The sequence below is a fragment of the Pseudophryne corroboree genome, chromosome 2, assembly GCF_028390025.1.
Source record: "Pseudophryne corroboree isolate aPseCor3 chromosome 2, aPseCor3.hap2, whole genome shotgun sequence".
NCBI lineage: Eukaryota > Metazoa > Chordata > Amphibia > Anura > Myobatrachidae > Pseudophryne > Pseudophryne corroboree.
This window is the reverse complement of record NC_086445.1, coordinates 8,701,498-8,725,132: the sequence shown is the minus strand read 5'-3', so window position 1 is coordinate 8,725,132 and position 23,635 is coordinate 8,701,498. Positions and strand designations below refer to the sequence as shown.

The window sequence follows — 23,635 nt, the reverse complement described above, 5'->3', positions numbered from 1 at the left end:
CCTTCCGATATTCCCCCACTGCTCCCGAACACCCCATGTACTGGAGACAAAGCATTTCTAGTAACGCCAGTGGTAGTATACAGTACCCCACACACCCGGCACTGCTCAGGGTCACCTAGCTGGTAGTATACAGTACCCCACACACCCAGCACTGCTCAGTGTCACCAGCTGGTAGTATACAGTACCCCACACACCCGGCACTGCTCAGTGTCACCAGCTGGTAGTATACAGTACCCCACACACCCGGCACTGCTCAGTGTCACCAGCTGGTAGTATACAGTACCCCACACACCCGGCACTGCTCAGTGTCACCAGCTGGTAGTATACAGTACCCCACACACCCGGCACTACTCAGAGTCACCAGCTGGTAGTATACAGTACCCCACACACCCGGCACTGCTCAGAGTCACCAGCTGGTAGTATACAGTACCCCACACACCCGGCACTGCTCAGTGTCACCAGCTGGTAGTATACAGTACCCCACACACCCGGCACTGCTCAGTGTCACCCAGCTGGTAGTATACAGTACCCCACACACCCGACACCGCTCAGGGTCACCAGCTGGTAGTATACAGTACCCCACACACCCGGCTCTGCTCAGGGTCACCCAGCTGGTAGTATACAGTACCCCACACACCCGGCTCTGCTCAGGGTCACCCAGCTGGTAGTATACAGTACCCCACACACCCGGCACTGCTCAGGGTCACCCAGCTGGTAGTATACAGTACCCCATACACCCAGCACTGCTCAGTGTCACCCAGCTGGTAGTATACAGTACCACACACACCCGGCACTGCTCAGTGTCACCAGCTGGTAGTATACAGTACCCCACACACCCGGCACTGCTCAGGGTCACCCAGCTGGTAGTATACAGTACCCCACACACCCGGCACTGCTCAGTGTCACCAGCTGGTAGTATACAGCACCCCACACACCCGGCACTGCTCAGTGTCACCAGCTGGTAGTATACAGTACCCCACACACCCGGCACTGCTCAGTGTCACCCAGCTGGTAGTATACAGTACCCCACACACCCGGCACTGCTCAGGGTCACCCAGCTGGTAGTATACAGTACCCCACACACCCGGCACTGCTCAGTGTCACCCAGCTGGTAGTATACAGTACCCCACACACCCGGCACTGCTCAGGGTCACCCAGCTGGTAGTATACAGTACCCCACACACCCGGCACTGCTCAGTGTCACCCAGCTGGTAGTATACAGTACCCCACACACCCGGCACTGCTCAGGGTCACCCAGCTGGTAGTATACAGTACCCCACACACCCGGCACTGCTCAGTGTCACCAGCTGGTAGTATACAGTACCACATACACCCGGCACTGCTCAGTGTCACCCAGCTGGTAGTATACAGCACCCCACACACCCGGCACTGCTCAGTGTCACCCAGCTGGTAGTATACAGTACCCCACACACCCGGCACTGCTCAGGGTCACCCAGCTGGTAGTATACAGTACCCCACACACCCGGCACTGCTCAGTGTCACCCAGCTGGTAGTATACAGTACCCCACACACCCGGCACTGCTCAGGGTCACCCAGCTGGTAGTATACAGTACCCCACACACCCGGCACTGCTCAGTGTCACCCAGCTGGTAGTATACAGTACCCCACACACCCGGCACTGCTCAGGGTCACCCAGCTGGTAGTATACAGTACCCCACACACCCGGCACTGCTCAGTGTCACCAGCTGGTAGTATACAGTACCACATACACCCGGCACTGCTCAGTGTCACCCAGCTGGTAGTATACAGCACCCCACACACCCGGCACTGCTCAGTGTCACCCAGCTGGTAGTATACAGTACCCCACACACCCGGCACTGCTCAGGGTCACCAGCTGGTAGTATACAGTACCCCACACACCCGGCACTGCTCAGTGTCACCAGCTGGTAGTATACAGTACCCCACACACCCGGCACTGCTCAGTGTCACCCAGCTGGTAGTATACAGTACCCCACACACCCGGCACTGCTCAGAGTCACCAGCTGGTAGTATACAGTACCCCACACACCCGGCACTGCTCAGTGTCACCAGCTGGTAGTATACAGTACCCCACACACCCGGCACTGCTCAGTGTCACCAGCTGGTAGTATACAGTACCCCACACACCCGGCACTGCTCAGTGTCACCAGCTGGTAGTATACAGTACCCCACACACCCAGCACTGCTCAGTGTCACCAGCTGGTAGTATACAGTACCCCACACACCCGGCACTGCTCAGAGTTACCAGCTGGTAGTATACAGTACCCCACACACCCAGCACTGCTCAGTGTCACCAGCTGGTAGTATACAGTACCCCACACACCCGGCACTGCTCAGTGTCACCAGCTGGTAGTATACAGCACCCTACACACCCGGCACTGCTCAGTGTCACCCAGCTGGTAGTATACAGTACCCCACACACCCGGCACTGCTCAGTGTCACCAGCTGGTAGTATACAGTACCCCACACACCCGGCACTGCTCAGTGTCACCCAGCTGGTAGTATACAGTACCCCACACACCCGGCACTGCTCAGGGTCACCCAGCTGCTAGTATACAGTACCCCACACACCCAGCACTGCTCAGTGTCACCAGCTGGTAGTATACAGCACCCCACACACCCGGCACTGCTCAGTGTCACCCAGCTGGTAGTATACAGTACCCCACACACCCGGCACTGCTCAGTGTCACCAGCTGGTAGTATACAGTACCCCATACATCCGGCACTGCTCAGGGTCACCAGCTGGTAGTATACAGTACCCCACACACCCGGCACTGCTCAGTGTCACCCAGCTAATAGTATACAGCACCCCACACACCCGGCACTGCTCAGGGTCACCAGCTGGTAGTATACAGTACCCCACACACCCGGCACTGCTCAGTGTCACCCAGCTGGTAGTATACAGTACCCCACACACCCGGCACTGCTCAGGGTCACCCAGCTGCTAGTATACAGTACCCCACACACCCAGCACTGCTCAGTGTCACCAGCTGGTAGTATACAGTACCCCACACACCCGGCACTGCTCAGTGTCACCAGCTGGTAGTATACAGTACCCCACACACCCGGCACTGCTCAGTGTCACCAGCTGGTAGTATACAGTACCCCACACACCCGGCACTGCTCAGTGTCACCAGCTGGTAGTATACAGTACCCCACACACCCGGCACTGCTCAGTGTCACCCAGCTAATAGTATACAGCACCCCACACACCCGGCACTGCTCAGGGTCACCAGCTGGTAGTATACAGTACCCCACACACCCGGCACTGCTCAGAGTCACCAGCTGGTAGTATACAGTACCCCACACACCCGGCACTGCTCAGTGTCACCCAGCTGGTAGTATACAGTACCCCACACACCCGGCACTGCTCAGTGTCACCCAGCTGGTAGTATACAGTACCCCACACACCCGGCACTGCTCAGTGTCACCAGCTAGTAGTATACAGTACCCCACACACCCAGCACTGCTCAGTGTCACCCAGCTGGTAGTATACAGTACTCCACACACCCGGCACTGCTCAGTGTCACCAGCTGGTAGTATACAGTACCCCACACACCCGGCACTGCTCAGTGTCACCAGCTGGTAGTATACAGTACCACACACACCCGGCACTGCTCAGTGTCACCCAGCTGGTAGTATACAGTACCCCACACACCCGGCACTGCTCAGGGTCACCCAGCTGGTAGTATACAGTACCCCACACACCCACCACTGCTCAGTGTCACCAGCTGGTAGTATACAGTACCCCACAGACCCGGCACTGCTCAGTGTCACCCAGCTGGTAGTATACAGTACCCCACACACCCGGCACTGCTCAGGGTCACCCAGCTGGTAGTATACAGTACCCCACACACCCACCACTGCTCAGTGTCACCCAGCTGGTAGTATACAGTACCCCACACACCCGGCACTGCTCAGTGTCACCCAGCTGGTAGTATACAGTACTCCACACACCTGGCACTGCTCAGGGTGAACCAGCTGGTAGTATACAGTACCCCACACACCCGGCACTGCTCAGTGTCACCAGCTGGTAGTATACAGTACCCCACACACCCGGCACTGCTCAGTGTCACCCAGCTGGTAGTATACAGCACCCCACACACCCGGCACTGCTCAGTGTCACCAGCTGGTAGTATACAGTACCCCACACACCCGGCACTGCTCAGTGTCACCAGCTGGTAGTATACAGTACCCCACACACCCAGCACTGCTCAGGGTCACCAGCTGGTAGTATACAGTACCCCACACACCCGGCACTGCTCAGTGTCACCAGCTGGTAGTATACAGTACCCCACACACCCGGCACTGCTCAGTGTCACCAGCTGGTAGTATACAGTACCACACACACCCGGCACTGCTCAGTGTCACCAGCTGGTAGTATACAGTGCCCCACACACCCGGCACTGCTCAGAGTCACCAGCTGGTATTATACAGTGCCCCACACACCCGGCACTGCTCAGTGTCACCCAGCTGGTAGTATACAGTACCCCACACACCCGTCACTGCTCAGTGTCACCAGCTGGTAGTATACAGTACCCCACACACCCGGCACTGCTCAGTGTCACCAGCTGGTAGTATACAGTACCACACACACCCGGCACTGCTCAGTGTCACCAGCTGGTAGTATACAGTACCCCACACACCCGCACTGCTCAGTGTCACCAGCTGGTAGTATACAGTACCCGACACACCCGGCACTGCTCAGGGTCACCAGCTGGTAGTATACAGTACCCCACACACCCGGCACTGCTCAGGGTCACCCAGCTGGTAGTATACAGTACCCCACACACCCGGCACTGCTCAGTGTCACCAGCTGGTAGTATACAGTACCCCACACACCCGGTACTGCTCAGTGTCACCAGCTGGTAGTATACAGTACCCCACACACCCAGCACTGCTCAGGGTCACCAGCTGGTAGTATACAGTACCCCATACACCCGGCACTGCTCAGTGTCACCCAGCTGGTAGTATACAGTACCCCACACACCCGGCACTGCTCAGTGTCACCCAGCTGGTAGTATACAGTACCCCACAGACCCGGCACTGCTCAGTGTCACCAGCTGGTAGTATACAGTACCCCACACACCCGGCACTGCTCAGTGTCACCAGCTGGTAGTATACAGTACCCCACACACCCAGCACTGCTCAGTGTCACCAGCTGGTAGTATACAGTACCCCACACACCCGGCACTGCTCAGTGTCACCAGCTGGTAGTATACAGTACCCCACACACCCGGCACTGCTCAGTGTCACCAGCTGGTAGTATACAGTACCACACACACCCGGCACTGCTCAGTGTCACCCAGCTGGTAGTATACAGTACCCCACACACCCGGCACTGCTCAGGGTCACCCAGCTGGTAGTATACAGTACCCCACACACCCACCACTGCTCAGTGTCACCAGCTGGTAGTATACAGCACCCCACACACCCGGCACTGCTCAGTGTCACCAGCTGGTAGTATACAGTACCCCACACACCCGGCACTGCTCAGTGTCACCAGCTGATATTATACAGTACCCCACACACCCGGCACTGCTCAGTGTCACCAGCTGGTAGTATACAGTACCACACACACCCAGCACTGCTCAGGGTCACCCAGCTGGTAGTATACAGTACCCCACACACCCGGCACTGCTCAGTGTCACCCAGCTGGTAGTATACAGTACCCCACACACCCGGCACTGCTCAGTGTCACCAGCTGGTAGTATACAGTACCCCACACACCCACCACTGCTCAGTGTCACCAGCTGGTAGTATACAGTACCCCACACACCCGGCACTGCTCAGTGTCACCCAGCTGGTAGTATACAGTACCCCACACACCCAGCACTGCTCAGTGTCACCAGCTGGTAGTATACAGTACCCCACACACCCGGCACTGCTCAGTGTCACCAGCTGGTAGTATACAGTACCCCACACACCCGGCACTGCTCAGTGTCACCAGCTGGTAGTATACAGTACCCCACACACCCGGCACTGCTCAGTGTCACCAGCTACCCCACACACCCGGCTCTGCTCAGGGACACCCAGCTGGTAGTATACAGTACCCCACACACCCGGCACTGCTCAGTGTCACCAGCTGGTAGTATACAGTACCCCACACACCCGGCACTGCTCAGTGTCACCAGCTGGTAGTATACAGTACCCCACACACCCGGCACTGCTCAGTGTCACCCAGCTGGTAGTATACAGTACCCCACACACCCGGCACTGCTCAGTGTCACCAGCTGGTAGTATACAGTACCCCACACACCCGGCACTGCTCAGTGTCACCCAGCTAATAGTATACAGCACCCCACACACCCGGCACTGCTCAGTGTCACCAGCTGGTAGTATACAGTACCCCACACACCCGGCACTGCTCAGTGTCACCAGCTGGTAGTATACAGTACCCCACACACCCGGCACTGCTCAGTGTCACCAGCTGGTAGTATACAGTACCCCACACACCCGGCACTGCTCAGTGTCACCCAGCTAATAGTATACAGCACCCCACACACCCGGCACTGCTCAGTGTCACCAGCTGGTAGTATACAGTACCCCACACACCCGGCACTGCTCAGAGTCACCAGCTGGTAGTATACAGCACCCCACACACCCGGCACTGCTCAGTGTCACCAGCTGGTAGTATACAGTACCCCACACACCCGGCACTGCTCAGTGTCACCAGCTGGTAGTATACAGTACCCCACACACCCGGCACTGCTCAGTGTCACCAGCTGGTAGTATACAGTACCCCACACACCCGGCACTGCTCAGTGTCACCAGCTGGTAGTATACAGTACCCCACACACCCGGCACTGCTCAGTGTCACCAGCTGGTAGTATACAGTACCCCACACACCCAGCACTGCTCAGAGACACCCAGCTGGTAGTATACAGTACCCCACACACCCGGCACTGCTCAGTGTCACCCAGCTGGTAGTATACAGTACCCCACACACCCGGCACTGCTCAGTGTCACCAGCTGGTAGTATACAGTACCACACACACCCGGCACTGCTCAGGGTCACCAGCTGGTAGTATACAGTACCCCATACACCCGGCACTGCTCAGTGTCACCAGCTGGTAGTATACAGTACCCCACACACCCACCACTGCTCAGTGTCACCAGCTGGTAGTATACAGTACCCCATACACCCGGCACTGCTCAGTGTCACCAGCTGGTAGTATACAGTACCCCATACACCCGGCACTGCTCAGTGTCACCAGCTGTTAGTATACAGTACCCCACACACCCACCACTGCTCAGTGTCACCAGCTGGTAGTATACAGTACCCCATACACCCGGCACTGCTCAGTGTCACCAGCTGGTAGTATACAGTACCCCATACACCCGGCACTGCTCAGTGTCACCAGCTGTTAGTATACAGTACCCCACACACCCACCACTGCTCAGTGTCACCCAGCTGGTAGTATACAGTACCCCACACACCCGGCACTGCTCAGGGTCACCCAGCTGGTAGTATACAGTACCCCACACACCCACCACTGCTCAGTGTCACCAGCTGGTAGTATACAGTACCCCATACACCCGGCACTGCTCAGTGTCACCAGCTGGTAGTATACAGTACCCCACACACCCGGCACTGCTCAGTGTCACCAGCTGGTAGTATACAGTACCCCACACACCCGGCACTGCTCAGTGTCACCCAGCTGGTAGTATACAGTACCCCACACACCCGGCACTGCTCAGGGTCACCCAGCTGGTAGTATACAGTACCCCACACACCCACCACTGCTCAGTGTCACCAGCTGGTAGTATACAGTACCCCATACACCCGGCACTGCTCAGGGTCACCAGCTGGTAGTATACAGCACCCCACACACCCGGCACTGCTCAGTGTCACCAGCTGGTAGTATACAGTACCCCACACACCCGGCACTGCTCAGTGTCACCAGCTGATATTATACAGTACCCCACACACCCGGCACTGCTCAGTGTCACCAGCTGGTAGTATACAGTACCCCACACACCCGGCACTGCTCAGTGTCACCCAGCTGGTAGTATACAGTACCCCACACACCCGGCACTGCTCAGTGTCACCCAGCTGGTAGTATACAGTACCCCACACACCCGGCACTGCTCAGTGTCACCAGCTGGTAGTATACAGTACCCCACACACCCAGCACTGCTCAGTGTCACCAGCTGGTAGTATACAGTACCCCACACACCCGGCACCGCTCAGTGTCACCCAGCTGGTAGGATACAGTACCACACACACCCAGCACTGCTCAGGGTCACCCAGCTGGTAGTATACAGTACCCCACACACCCGGCACTGCTCAGTGTCACCCAGCTGTTAGTATACAGTACCCCACACACCCGGCACTGCTCAGTGTCACCAAGCTGGTAGTATACAGTACCCCACACACCCGGCACTGCTCAGTGTCACAAGCTGGTAGTATACAGTACCACACACACCCGGCACTGCTCAGGGTCACCCAGCTGGTAGTATACAGTACCCCACACACCCGGCACTGCTCAGTGTCACCCAGCTGGTAGTATACAGTACCCCACACACCCGGCACTGCTCAGTGTCACCAAGCTGGTAGTATACAGTACCCCACACACCCGGCACTGCTCAGTGTCACCAGCTGGTAGTATACAGTACCACACACACCCAGCACTGCTCAGGGTCACCCAGCTGGTAGTATACAGTACCCCACACACCCGGCACTGCTCAGTGTCACCAGCTGGTAGTATACAGTACCCCACACACCCGGCACTGCTCAGTGTCACCAAGCTGGTAGTATACAGTACCCCACACACCCGGCACTGCTCAGTGTCACCAGCTGGTAGTATACAGTACCACACACACCCAGCACTGCTCAGGGTCACCCAGCTGGTAGTATACAGTACCCCACACACCCGGCACTGCTCAGTGTCACCCAGCTGGTAGTATACAGTACCCCACACACCCGGCACTGCTCAGTGTCACCAAGCTGGTAGTATACAGTACACCACACACCCGGCACTGCTCAGTGTCACCAGCTGGTAGTATACAGTACCACACACACCCAGCACTGCTCAGGGTCACCCAGCTGGTAGTATACAGTACCCCACACACCCGGCACTGCTCAGTGTCACCAGCTGGTAGTATACAGTACCCCACACACCCGGCACTGCTCAGTGTCACCCAGCTGGTAGTATACAGTACCCCACACACCCGGCACTGCTCAGTGTCACCCAGCTGGTAGTATACAGTACCCCACACACCCGGCACTGCTCAGTGTCACCAGCTGGTATTATACAGTACCCCACACACCCGGCACTGCTCAGTGTCACCAGCTGGTAGTATACAGTACCCCACACACCCAGCACTGCTCAGTGTCACCCAGCTGGTAGTATACAGTACCCCACACACCCAGCACTGCTCAGTGTCACCCAGCTGGTAGTATACAGTACCCCACACACCCGGCACTGCTCAGTGTCACCAGCTGGTAGTATACAGTACCCCACACACCCAGCACTGCTCAGTGTCACCCAGCTGGTAGTATACAGTACCCCACACACCCAGCACTGCTCAGTGTCACCCAGCTGGTAGTATACAGTACCCCACACACCCAGCACTGCTCAGTGCCACCCAGCTGGTAGTATACAGTACCCCACACACCCGGCACTGCTCAGGGTCACCCAGCTGGTAGTATACAGTACCCCACACACCTGGCACTGCTCAGTGTCACCAGCTGGTAGTATACAGTACCCCACACACCCGGCACTGCTCAGTGTCACCAGCTGGTAGTATACAGTACCCCACACACCCGGCACTGCTCAGTGTCACCAGCTGGTAGTATACAGTACCCCACACACCCGGCACTGCTCAGTGTCACCCAGCTGGTAGTATACAGTACCCCACACACCAGGCTCTGCTCAGGGACACCCAGCTGGTAGTATACAGTACCCCACACACCCGGCACTGCTCAGTGTCACCAGCTGGTAGTATACAGTACCCCACACACCCGGCACTGCTCAGTGTCACCAGCTGGTAGTATACAGTACCCCACACACCCGGCACTGCTCAGTGTCACCCAGCTGGTAGTATACAGCACCCCACACACCCGGCACTGCTCAGTGTCACCAGCTGGTAGTATACAGTACCCCACCCACCCGGCACTGCTCAGTGTCACCAGCTGGTAGTATACAGTACCCCACACACCCGGCACTGCTCAGGGTCACCAGCTGGTAGTATACAGTACCCCACACACCCGGCACTGCTCAGTGTCACCAGCTGGTATTATACAGTACCCCACACACCCGGCACTGCTCAGAGACACCAGCTGGTAGTATACAGTACCCCACACACCCGGCACTGCTCAGTGTCACCAGCTGGTAGTATACAGTACCCCACACACCCGGCACTGCTCAGTGTCACCCAGCTGGTAGTATACAGTACCCCACACACCCGGCACTGCTCAGGGTCACCCAGCTGGTATTATACAGTACCCCACACACCTGGCACTGCTCAGTGTCACCAGCTGGTAGTATACAGTACCCTACACACCCAGCACTGCTCAGAGTTACCAGCTGGTATTATACAGTACCCCACACACCCGACACTGCTCAGTGTCACCCAGCTGGTAGTATACAGTACCCCACACACCCACCACTGCTCAGAGTTACCAGCTGGTAGTATACAGTACCCCACACACCCGGCACCGCTCAGTGTCACCCAGCTGGTAGTATACAGTACCCTACACACCCGGCACTGCTCAGTGTCACCAGCTGGTAGTATACAGTACCCCACACACCCGGCACTGCTCAGTGTCACCAGCTGGTAGTATACAGTACCCCACACACCCGGCACTGCTCAGTGTCACCAGCTGGTAGTATACAGTACCCCACACACCCGGCTCTGCTCAGGGACACCCAGCTGGTAGTATACAGTACCCCACACACCCGGCACTGCTCAGAGTCACCAGCTGGTAGTATACAGTACCCCACACACCCGGCACTGCTCAGTGTCACCCAGCTGGTAGTATACAGTACCCCACACACCCGGCACTGCTCAGTGTCACCAGCTGGTAGTATACAGTACCCCACACACCCGGCACTGCTCAGAGTCACCAGCTGGTAGTATACAGTACCCCACACACCCGGCACTGCTCAGTGTCACCAGCTGGTAGTATACAGTACCCCACACACCCGGCACTGCTCAGTGTCACCAGCTGGTAGTATACAGTACCCCACACACCCGGCACTGCTCAGTGTCACCCAGCTGGTAGTATACAGTACCCCACACACCCGGCTCTGCTCAGGGACACCCAGCTGGTAGTATACAGTACCCCACACACCCGGCACTGCTCAGTGTCACCAGCTGGTAGTATACAGCACCCCACACACCCGGCACTGCTCAGTGTCACCAGCTGGTAGTATACAGTACCCCACCCACCCGGCACTGCTCAGTGTCACCAGCTGGTAGTATACAGTACCCCACACACCCGGCACTGCTCAGGGTCACCAGCTGGTAGTATACAGTACCCCACACACCCGGCACTGCTCAGTGTCACCAGCTGGTATTATACAGTACCCCACACACCTGGCACTGCTCAGAGACACCAGCTGGTAGTATACAGTACCCCACACACCCGGCACTGCTCAGTGTCACCAGCTGGTAGTATACAGTACCCCACACACCCGGCACTGCTCAGTGTCACCCAGCTGGTAGTATACAGTACCCCACACACCCGGCACTGCTCAGGGTCACCCAGCTGGTATTATACAGTACCCCACACACCTGGCACTGCTCAGTGTCACCAGCTGGTAGTATACAGTACCCCACACACCCAGCACTGCTCAGAGTTACCAGCTGGTATTATACAGTACCCCACACACCCGACACTGCTCAGTGTCACCCAGCTGGTAGTATACAGTACCCCACACACCCACCACTGCTCAGAGTTACCAGCTGGTAGTATACAGTACCCCACACACCCGGCACCGCTCAGTGTCACCCAGCTGGTAGTATACAGTACCCTACACACCCGGCACTGCTCAGTGTCACCAGCTGGTAGTATACAGTACCCCACACACCCGGCACTGCTCAGTGTCACCAGCTGGTAGTATACAGTACCCCACACACCCGGCACTGCTCAGTGTCACCAGCTGGTAGTATACAGTACCCCACACACCCGGCTCTGCTCAGGGACACCCAGCTGGTAGTATACAGTACCCCACACACCCGGCACTGCTCAGTGTCACCAGCTGGTAGTATACAGTACCCCACACACCCGGCTCTGCTCAGGGACACCCAGCTGGTAGTATACAGCACCCCACACACCCGGCACTGCTCAGTGTCACCAGCTGGTAGTATACAGTACCCCACACACCCAGCACTGCTCAGTGTCACCAGCTGGTAGTATACAGTACCCCACACACCCGGCACTGCTCAGGGTCACCCAGCTGGTAGTATACAGTACCCCACACACCCAGCACTGCTCAGTGTCACCAGCTGGTAGTATACAGTACCCCACACACCCGGCACTGCTCAGGGTCACCCAGCTGGTAGTATACAGTACCCCACACACCCAGCACTGCTCAGTGTCACCAGCTGGTAGTATACAGTACCCCACACACCCGGCACTGCTCAGGGTCACCCAGCTGGTAGTATACAGTACCCCACACACCCAGCACTGCTCAGTGTCACCAGCTGGTAGTATACAGTACCCCACACACCCGGCACTGCTCAGTGTCACCCAGCTGGTAGTATACAGTACCCCACACACCCAGCACTGCTCAGGGACACCCAGCTGGTAGTATACAGTACCCCACACACCCAGCACTGCTCAGGGACACCCAGCTGGTAGTATACAGTACCCCACACACCCGGCACTGCTCAGAGTCACCAGCTGGTAGTATACAGTACCACACACACCCAGCACCGCTCAATGTCACCCAGCTGGTAGTATACAGTACCCCACACACCCAGCACTGCTCAGTGTCACCAGCTGGTAGTATACAGTACCCCACACACCCGGCACTGCTCAGTGTCACCCAGCTGGTAGTATACAGTACCCCACACACCCGGCACTGCTCAGTGTCACCAGCTGGTAGTATACAGTACTCCACACACCCAGCACTGCTCAGTGTCACCAGCTGGTAGTATACAGTACCCCACACACCCGGCACTGCTCAGTGTCACCCAGCTGGTAGTATACAGTACCCCACACACCCGGCACTGCTCAGTGTCACCAGCTGGTAGTATACAGTACCCCACACACCCGGCACCGCTCAGTGTCACCCAGCTGGTAGTATACAGTACCCCACACACCCGGCACTGCTCAGTGTCACCCAGCTGGTAGTATACAGTACCCCACACACCCGGAACTGCTCAGGGTCACCCAGCTGGTAGTATACAGTACCCCACACACCCGGCACTGCTCAGTGTCACCAGCTGGTAGTATACAGTACCCCACACACCCGGCACTGCTCAGTGTCACCCAGCTGGTAGTATACAGTACCCCTCACACCCGGCACTGCTCAGGGTCACCCAGCTAATAGTATACAGCACCCCACACACCCGGCACTGCTCAGTATCACCCAGCTGGTAGTATACAGTACCCCACACACCCGGCACTGCTCAGTGTCACCCAGCTGGTAGTATACAGTACTCCACACACCCGGCACTGCTCAGTGTCACCCAGCTGGTAGTATACAGTACCCCACACACCCGGCACTGCTCAGTGTCACCCAGCTGGTAGTATACAGTACCCCACACACCCGGCACTGCTCAGTGTCACCCAGCTGGTAGTATACAGTACCCCACACACCCGGCACTGCTCAGTGTCACCAGCTGGTAGTATACAGTACCCCACACACCCGGCACTGCTCAGAGTCACCCAGCTGGTAGTATACAGTACTCCACACACCCGGCACTGCTCAGTGTCACCCAGCTGGTAGTATACAGTACCCCACACACCCGGCACTGCTCAGTGTCACCCAGCTGGTAGTATACAGTACCCCACACACCCGGCACTGCTCAGAGTCACCCAGCTGGTAGTATACAGTACCCCACACACCCAGCACTGCTCAGTGTCACCAGCTGGTAGTATACAGTACCCCACACACCCGGCACTGCTCAGTGTCACCCAGCTGGTAGTATACAGTACCCCACACACCCACCACTGCTCAGTGTCACCAGCTGGTAGTATACAGTACCCCACACACCCGGCACTGCTCAGTGTCACCAGCTGGTAGTATACAGTACTCCACACACCCGGCACTGCTCAGTGTCACCAGCTGGTAGTATACAGTACCTCACACACCCGGCACTGCTCAGTGTCACCAGCTGGTAGTATACAGTACCCCACACACCCGGCACTGCTCAGTGTCACCAGCTGGTAGTATACAGTACCCCACACACCCGGCACTGCTCAGTGTCACCCAGCTGGTAGTATACAGTACCCCTCACACCCGGCACTGCTCAGGGTCACCCAGCTAATAGTATACAGCACCCCACACACCCGGCACTGCTCAGTGTCACCCAGCTGGTAGTATACAGTACCCCACACACCCGGCACTGCTCAGGGTCACCCAGCTGGTAGTATACAGTACCCCACACACCCGGCACTGCTGAGTGTCACCAGCTGGTAGTATACAGTACCCCACACACCCGGCACTGCTCAGTGTCACCCAGCTGGTAGTATACAGTACCCCTCACACCCGGCACTGCTCAGGGTCACCCAGCTAATAGTATACAGCACCCCACACACCCGGCACTGCTCAGTATCACCCAGCTGGTAGTATACAGTACCCCACACACCCGGCACTGCTCAGTGTCACCCAGCTGGTAGTATACAGTACTCCACACACCCGGCACTGCTCAGTGTCACCCAGCTGGTAGTATACAGTACCCCACACACCCGGCACTGCTCAGTGTCACCCAGCTGGTAGTATACAGTACCCCACACACCCGGCACTGCTCAGTGTCACCCAGCTGGTAGTATACAGTACCCCACACACCCGGCACTGCTCAGTGTCACCCAGCTGGTAGTATACAGTACCCCACACACCCGGCACTGCTCAGAGTCACCCAGCTGGTAGTATACAGTACTCCACACACCCGGCACTGCTCAGTGTCACCCAGCTGGTAGTATACAGTACCCCACACACCCGGCACTGCTCAGTGTCGCCCAGCTGGTAGTATACAGTACCCCACACACCCGGCACTGCTCAGAGTCACCCAGCTGGTAGTATACAGTACCCCACACACCCGGCACTGCTCAGTGTCACCAGCTGGTAGTATACAGTACCCCACACACCCGGCACTGCTCAGTGTCACCCAGCTGGTAGTATACAGTACCCCACACACCCACCACTGCTCAGTGTCACCAGCTGGTAGTATACAGTACTCCACACACCCGGCACTGCTCAGTGTCACCAGCTGGTAGTATACAGTACCTCACACACCCGGCACTGCTCAGTGTCACCAGCTGGTAGTATACAGTACCCCACACACCCAGCACTGCTCAGTGTCACCAGCTGGTAGTATACAGTACCCCACACACCCGGCACTGCTCAGTGTCACCAGCTGGTAGTATACAGTACCCCACACACCCGGCACTGCTCAGTGTCACCAGCTACCCCACACACCCGGCTCTGCTCAGGGACACCCAGCTGGTAGTATACAGTACCCCACACACCCGGCACTGCTCAGTGTCACCAGCTGGTAGTATACAGTACCCCACACACCCGGCACTGCTCAGTGTCACCAGCTGGTAGTATACAGTACCCCACACACCCGGCACTGCTCAGTGTCACCCAGCTGGTAGTATACAGTACCCCACACACCCGGCACTGCTCAGTGTCACCAGCTGGTAGTATACAGTACCCCACACACCCGGCACTGCTCAGTGTCACCCAGCTAATAGTATACAGCACCCCACACACCCGGCACTGCTCAGTGTCACCAGCTGGTAGTATACAGTACCCCACACACCCGGCACTGCTCAGTGTCACCAGCTGGTAGTATACAGTACCCCACACACCCGGCACTGCTCAGTGTCACCAGCTGGTAGTATACAGTACCCCACACACCCGGCACTGCTCAGTGTCACCCAGCTAATAGTATACAGCACCCCACACACCCGGCACTGCTCAGTGTCACCAGCTGGTAGTATACAGTACCCCACACACCCGGCACTGCTCAGAGTCACCAGCTGGTAGTATACAGCACCCCACACACCCGGCACTGCTCAGTGTCACCAGCTGGTAGTATACAGTACCCCACACACCCGGCACTGCTCAGTGTCACCAGCTGGTAGTATACAGTACCCCACACACCCGGCACTGCTCAGTGTCACCAGCTGGTAGTATACAGTACCCCACACACCCGGCACTGCTCAGTGTCACCAGCTGGTAGTATACAGTACCCCACACACCCGGCACTGCTCAGTGTCACCAGCTGGTAGTATACAGTACCCCACACACCCAGCACTGCTCAGAGACACCCAGCTGGTAGTATACAGTACCCCACACACCCGGCACTGCTCAGTGTCACCCAGCTGGTAGTATACAGTACCCCACACACCCGGCACTGCTCAGTGTCACCAGCTGGTAGTATACACTACCACACACACCCGGCACTGCTCAGTGTCACCCAGCTGGTAGTATACAGTACCCCACACACCCGGCACTGCTCAGGGTCACCCAGCTGGTAGTATACAGTACCCCACACACCCACCACTGCTCAGTGTCACCAGCTGGTAGTATACAGTACCCCATACACCCGGCACTGCTCAGTGTCACCAGCTGGTAGTATGCAGTACCCCACACACCCACCACTGCTCAGTGTCACCAGCTGGTAGTATACAGTACCCCATACACCCGGCACTGCTCAGTGTCACCAGCTGGTAGTATACAGTACCCCATACACCCGGCACTGCTCAGTGTCACCAGCTGTTAGTATACAGTACCCCACACACCCACCACTGCTCAGTGTCACCCAGCTGGTAGTATACAGTACCCCACACACCCGGCACTGCTCAGGGTCACCCAGCTGGTAGTATACAGTACCCCACACACCCACCACTGCTCAGTGTCACCAGCTGGTAGTATACAGTACCCCATACACCCGGCACTGCTCAGTGTCACCAGCTGGTAGTATACAGTACCCCACACACCCGGCACTGCTCAGTGTCACCAGCTGGTAGTATACAGTACCCCACACACCCGGCACTGCTCAGTGTCACCCAGCTGGTAGTATACAGTACCCCACACACCCGGCACTGCTCAGGGTCACCCAGCTGGTAGTATACAGTACCCCACACACCCACCACTGCTCAGTGTCACCAGCTGGTAGTATACAGTACCCCATACACCCGGCACTGCTCAGGGTCACCAGCTGGTAGTATACAGCACCCCACACACCCGGCACTGCTCAGTGTCACCAGCTGGTAGTATACAGTACCCCACACACCCGGCACTGCTCAGTGTCACCAGCTGATATTATACAGTACCCCACACACCCGGCACTGCTCAGTGTCACCAGCTGGTAGTATACAGTACCCCACACACCCGGCACTGCTCAGTGTCACCCAGCTGGTAGTATACAGTACCCCACACACCCGGCACTGCTCAGTGTCACCCAGCTGGTAGTATACAGTACCCCACACACCCGGCACTGCTCAGTGTCACCAGCTGGTAGTATACAGTACCACACACACCCAGCACTGCTCAGGGTCACCCAGCTGGTAGTATACAGTACCCCACACACCCGGCACTGCTCAGTGTCACCCAGCTGGTAGTATACAGTACCCCACACACCCGGCACTGCTCAGTGTCACCAAGCTGGTAGTATACAGTACCCCACACACCCGGCACTGCTCAGTGTCACCAGCTGGTAGTATACAGTACCACACACACCCAGCACTGCTCAGGGTCACCCAGCTGGTAGTATACAGTACCCCACACACCCGGCACTGCTCAGTGTCACCAGCTGGTAGTATACAGTACCCCACACACCCGGCACTGCTCAGTGTCACCAAGCTGGTAGTATACAGTACCCCACACACCCGGCACTGCTCAGTGTCACCAGCTGGTAGTATACAGTACCACACACACCCAGCACTGCTCAGGGTCACCCAGCTGGTAGTATACAGTACCCCACACACCCGGCACTGCTCAGTGTCACCCAGCTGGTAGTATACAGTACCCCACACACCCGGCACTGCTCAGTGTCACCAAGCTGGTAGTATACAGTACACCACACACCCGGCACTGCTCAGTGTCACCAGCTGGTAGTATACAGTACCACACACACCCAGCACTGCTCAGGGTCACCCAGCTGGTAGTATACAGTACCCCACACACCCGGCACTGCTCAGTGTCACCAGCTGGTAGTATACAGTACCCCACACACCCGGCACTGCTCAGTGTCACCCAGCTGGTAGTATACAGTACCCCACACACCCGGCACTGCTCAGTGTCACCCAGCTGGTAGTATACAGTACCCCACACACCCGGCACTGCTCAGTGTCACCAGCTGGTATTATACAGTACCCCACACACCCGGCACTGCTCAGTGTCACCAGCTGGTAGTATACAGTACCCCACACACCCAGCACTGCTCAGTGTCACCCAGCTGGTAGTATACAGTACCCCACACACCCAGCACTGCTCAGTGTCACCCAGCTGGTAGTATACAGTACCCCACACACCCGGCACTGCTCAGTGTCACCAGCTGGTAGTATACAGTACCCCACACACCCAGCACTGCTCAGTGTCACCCAGCTGGTAGTATACAGTACCCCACACACCCAGCACTGCTCAGTGTCACCCAGCTGGTAGTATACAGTACCCCACACACCCAGCACTGCTCAGTGCCACCCAGCTGGTAGTATACAGTACCCCACACACCCGGCACTGCTCAGGGTCACCCAGCTGGTAGTATACAGTACCCCACACACCTGGCACTGCTCAGTGTCACCAGCTGGTAGTATACAGTACCCCACACACCCGGCACTGCTCAGTGTCACCAGCTGGTAGTATACAGTACCCCACACACCCGGCACTGCTCAGTGTCACCAGCTGGTAGTATACAGTACCCCACACACCCGGCACTGCTCAGTGTCACCCAGCTGGTAGTATACAGTACCCCACACACCCGGCTCTGCTCAGGGACACCCAGCTGGTAGTATACAGTACCCCACACACCCGGCACTGCTCAGTGTCACCAGCTGGTAGTATACAGTACCACACACACCCAGCACTGCTCAGGGTCACCCAGCTGGTAGTATACAGTACCCCACACACCCGGCACTGCTCAGTGTCACCCAGCTGGTAGTATACAGTACCCCACACACCCGGCACTGCTCAGTGTCACCAAGCTGGTAGTATACAGTACACCACACACCCGGCACTGCTCAGTGTCACCAGCTGGTAGTATACAGTACCACACACACCCAGCACTGCTCAGGGTCACCCAGCTGGTAGTATACAGTACCCCACACACCCGGCACTGCTCAGTGTCACCAGCTGGTAGTATACAGTACCCCACACACCCGGCACTGCTCAGTGTCACCCAGCTGGTAGTATACAGTACCCCACACACCCGGCACTGCTCAGTGTCACCCAGCTGGTAGTATACAGTACCCCACACACCCGGCACTGCTCAGTGTCACCAGCTGGTATTATACAGTACCCCACACACCCGGCACTGCTCAGTGTCACCAGCTGGTAGTATACAGTACCCCACACACCCAGCACTGCTCAGTGTCACCCAGCTGGTAGTATACAGTACCCCACACACCCAGCACTGCTCAGTGTCACCCAGCTGGTAGTATACAGTACCCCACACACCCGGCACTGCTCAGTGTCACCAGCTGGTAGTATACAGTACCCCACACACCCAGCACTGCTCAGTGTCACCCAGCTGGTAGTATACAGTACCCCACACACCCAGCACTGCTCAGTGTCACCCAGCTGGTAGTATACAGTACCCCACACACCCAGCACTGCTCAGTGCCACCCAGCTGGTAGTATACAGTACCCCACACACCCGGCACTGCTCAGGGTCACCCAGCTGGTAGTATACAGTACCCCACACACCTGGCACTGCTCAGTGTCACCAGCTGGTAGTATACAGTACCCCACACACCCGGCACTGCTCAGTGTCACCAGCTGGTAGTATACAGTACCCCACACACCCGGCACTGCTCAGTGTCACCAGCTGGTAGTATACAGTACCCCACACACCCGGCACTGCTCAGTGTCACCCAGCTGGTAGTATACAGTACCCCACACACCCGGCTCTGCTCAGGGACACCCAGCTGGTAGTATACAGTACCCCACACACCCGGCACTGCTCAGTGTCACCAGCTGGTAGTATACTGTACCCCACACACCCGGCACTGCTCAGTGTCACCAGCTGGTAGTATACAGTACCCCACACACCCGGCACTGCTCAGTGTCACCCAGCTGGTAGTATACAGCACCCCACACACCCGGCACTGCTCAGTGTCACCAGCTGGTAGTATACAGTACCCCACCCACCCGGCACTGCTCAGTGTCACCAGCTGGTAGTATACAGTACCCCACACACCCGGCACTGCTCAGGGTCACCAGCTGGTAGTATACAGTACCCCACACACCCGGCACTGCTCAGTGTCACCAGCTGGTATTATACAGTACCCCACACACCCGGCACTGCTCAGAGACACCAGCTGGTAGTATACAGTACCCCACACACCCGGCACTGCTCAGTGTCACCAGCTGGTAGTATACAGTACCCCACACACCCGGCACTGCTCAGTGTCACCCAGCTGGTAGTATACAGTACCCCACACACCCGGCACTGCTCAGGGTCACCCAGCTGGTATTATACAGTACCCCACACACCTGGCACTGCTCAGTGTCACCAGCTGGTAGTATACAGTACCCTACACACCCAGCACTGCTCAGAGTTACCAGCTGGTATTATACAGTACCCCACACACCCGACACTGCTCAGTGTCACCCAGCTGGTAGTATACAGTACCCCACACACCCACCACTGCTCAGAGTTACCAGCTGGTAGTATACAGTACCCCACACACCCGGCACCGCTCAGTGTCACCCAGCTGGTAGTATACAGTACCCTACACACCCGGCACTGCTCAGTGTCACCAGCTGGTAGTATACAGTACCCCACACACCCGGCACTGCTCAGTGTCACCAGCTGGTAGTATACAGTACCCCACACACCCGGCTCTGCTCAGGGACACCCAGCTGGTAGTATACAGTACCCCACACACCCGGCACTGCTCAGAGTCACCAGCTGGTAGTATACAGTACCCCACACACCCGGCACTGCTCAGTGTCACCCAGCTGGTAGTATACAGTACCCCACACACCCGGCACTGCTCAGTGTCACCAGCTGGTAGTATACAGTACCCCACACACCCGGCACTGCTCAGAGTCACCAGCTGGTAGTATACAGTACCCCACACACCCGGCACTGCTCAGTGTCACCAGCTGGTAGTATACAGTACCCCACACACCCGGCACTGCTCAGTGTCACCAGCTGGTAGTATACAGTACCCCACACACCCGGCACTGCTCAGTGTCACCCAGCTGGTAGTATACAGTACCCCACACACCCGGCTCTGCTCAGGGACACCCAGCTGGTAGTATACAGTACCCCACACACCCGGCACTGCTCAGTGTCACCAGCTGGTAGTATACAGTACCCCACACACCCGGCACTGCTCAGTGTCACCAGCTGGTAGTATACAGTACCCCACACACCCGGCACTGCTCAGTGTCACCCAGCTGGTAGTATACAGCACCCCACACACCCGGCACTGCTCAGTGTCACCAGCTGGTAGTATACAGTACCCCACCCACCCGGCACTGCTCAGTGTCACCAGCTGGTAGTATACAGTACCCCACACACCCGGCACTGCTCAGGGTCACCAGCTGGTAGTATACAGTACCCCACACACCCGGCACTGCTCAGTGTCACCAGCTGGTATTATACAGTACCCCACACACCCGGCACTGCTCAGAGACACCAGCTGGTAGTATACAGTACCCCACACACCCGGCACTGCTCAGTGTCACCAGCTGGTAGTATACAGTACCCCACACACCCGGCACTGCTCAGTGTCACCCAGCTGGTAGTATACAGTACCCCACACACCCGGCACTGCTCAGGGTCACCCAGCTGGTATTATACAGTACCCCACACACCTGGCACTGCTCAGTGTCACCAGCTGGTAGTATACAGTACCCCACACACCCAGCACTGCTCAGAGTTACCAGCTGGTAGTATACAGTACCCCACACACCCGGCACTGCTCAGGGTCACCCAGCTGGTATTATACAGTACCCCACACACCTGGCACTGCTCAGTGTCACCAGCTGGTAGTATACAGTACCCCACACACCCAGCACTGCTCAGAGTTACCAGCTGGTATTATACAGTACCCCACACACCCGACACTGCTCAGTGTCACCCAGCTGGTAGTATACAGTACCCCACACACCCACCACTGCTCAGAGTTACCAGCTGGTAGTATACAGTACCCCACACACCCGGCACCGCTCAGTGTCACCCAGCTGGTAGTATACAGTACCCTACACACCCGGCACTGCTCAGTGTCACCAGCTGGTAGTATACAGTACCCCACACACCCGGCACTGCTCAGTGTCACCAGCTGGTAGTATACAGTACCCCACACACCCGGCACTGCTCAGTGTCACCAGCTGGTAGTATACAGTACCCCACACACCCGGCTCTGCTCAGGGACACCCAGCTGGTAGTATACAGTACCCCACACACCCGGCACTGCTCAGAGTCACCAGCTGGTAGTATACAGTACCCCACACACCCGGCACTGCTCAGTGTCACCCAGCTGGTAGTATACAGTACCCCACACACCCGGCACTGCTCAGTGTCACCAGCTGGTAGTATACAGTACCCCACACACCCGGCACTGCTCAGAGTCACCAGCTGGTAGTATACAGTACCCCACACACCCGGCTCTGCTCAGGGACACCCAGCTGGTAGTATACAGTACCCCACACACCCGGCACTGCTCAGTGTCACCCAGCTGGTAGTATACAGTACCCCACACACCCGGCACTGCTCAGTGTCACCAGCTGGTAGTATACAGTACCCCACACACCCGGCACTGCTCAGTGTCACCCAGCTAATAGTATACAGCACCCCACACACCCGGCACTGCTCAGTGTCACCAGCTGGTAGTATACAGTACCCCACACACCCGGCACTGCTCAGTGTCACCAGCTGGTAGTATACAGTACCCCACACACCCGGCACTGCTCAGTGTCACCAGCTGGTAGTATACAGTACCCCACACACCCGGCACTGCTCAGTGTCACCCAGCTAATAGTATACAGCACCCCACACACCCGGCACTGCTCAGTGTCACCAGCTGGTAGTATACAGTACCCCACACACCCGGCACTGCTCAGAGTCACCAGCTGGTAGTATACAGCACCCCACACACCCGGCACTGCTCAGTGTCACCAGCTGGTAGTATACAGTACCCCACACACCCGGCACTGCTCAGTGTCACCAGCTGGTAGTATACAGTACCCCACACACCCGGCACTGCTCAGTGTCACCAGCTGGTAGTATACAGTACCCCACACACCCGGCACTGCTCAGTGTCACCAGCTGGTAGTAT

General features: G+C 57.1%; 1 protein-coding gene across 2 annotated transcripts in view; it reads left to right on the top strand.

Moving 5' to 3' along the window:
• Positions 1–23,635, top strand: part of LCMT2 (leucine carboxyl methyltransferase 2) — an 850,582-nt gene that overhangs the window by 721,988 nt on the left and 104,959 nt on the right. The gene's annotated exons all lie outside the window — the stretch shown is intronic.